We start from the raw sequence: 1088 nt of genomic DNA, 5'->3' as shown, positions 1-1088 counted from the left end.
TGTGTGTGTGTGTGTGTGTGTGTGTGTGTGTGTGTGTGTGTGTTCGCCCGGGGCACCAAACAGGCTAGGACCGCCACTGCTCTCACCTGTGTGTATGCTGATATATTTGATCATGTTCAGCAGCAGAGGACAGCCTGATGTTAAGATAATTAATTTGCCACAGAAGCTGAAGGTGTTTTCTATTCTTTATTTAACATTTAGAAAAATGCACCTAAGTGTTATTCGATTTTGCACAAATGTTATTTCACAGATGAGTCACTACATCCTCTCCATTATCTGAGAGATCAAGTTTCAAGTTGTTGTTTGTCATAAACAGGCAACAATGGCACATCACTGCCAGCAATGAAATACTCAGCCTCCTCAATATTGCACACAGAAAACTGCACATAAGTAAGAATTAGATAAAAAAAAATAACATATATGAATAAAGAATATGCACTATAGCAGCTATAGTGCAGAGGTAGTGGTACATACATACAGTGTGTACAGTGATTGTGTAAACCAGGGTGGGGGCCTCCAGGTTTTAGATGATCCTTGATCCAACACAGCTGTTTTAAACGGCTAAATGACTCCTCAACTTGTCTTGAAGTTCTCCAGAGGCCTGGAAATGAACTAATCATTTGATCCATTTGTGTTGATCCAGGGTGAGCTCTAAAAGCTGCAGGCCCTCGAGGCCTGGAGCTGCCCACCCCTGGTGTAAACAGTCCAATATTTCAGCAGCTCAGTGATGGCTTGTGGCTAGAAATTCTTCCTCCATCTGCTGCTGTTGATGCTTCTGTGAAGTGTACGGCTGTGGTGGATGGAACCAGAGAGGATCTTCAGGCCTGTCTACCTGTAGAGGTCCTGGATGGCTGGCAGAACCACAGACAGACTGAATACTCTCGATGGTGCATCGATAGCATGTGCTGTCTTTGACGGTGACATGAATAAATAAAGTTTGGGCCTTTGTGTTTTGAAGATTGAAGACTTTGGGGTTCTCTTTGGACCACAGCCAATAAGGTCTTGGCAAGATGGTCAATCACTTATACCAACAACAGAAATACTGGCACTGATGCACAGGGATAAGGCTCCTGCTACAGCAGAGAATG

This window comes from Haplochromis burtoni, unplaced genomic scaffold, assembly GCF_018398535.1.
Source record: "Haplochromis burtoni strain Fernald_Lab_line unplaced genomic scaffold, NCSU_Asbu1 Contig_597, whole genome shotgun sequence".
NCBI lineage: Eukaryota > Metazoa > Chordata > Actinopteri > Cichliformes > Cichlidae > Haplochromis > Haplochromis burtoni.
This window is presented reverse-complemented; position numbering follows the sequence as displayed.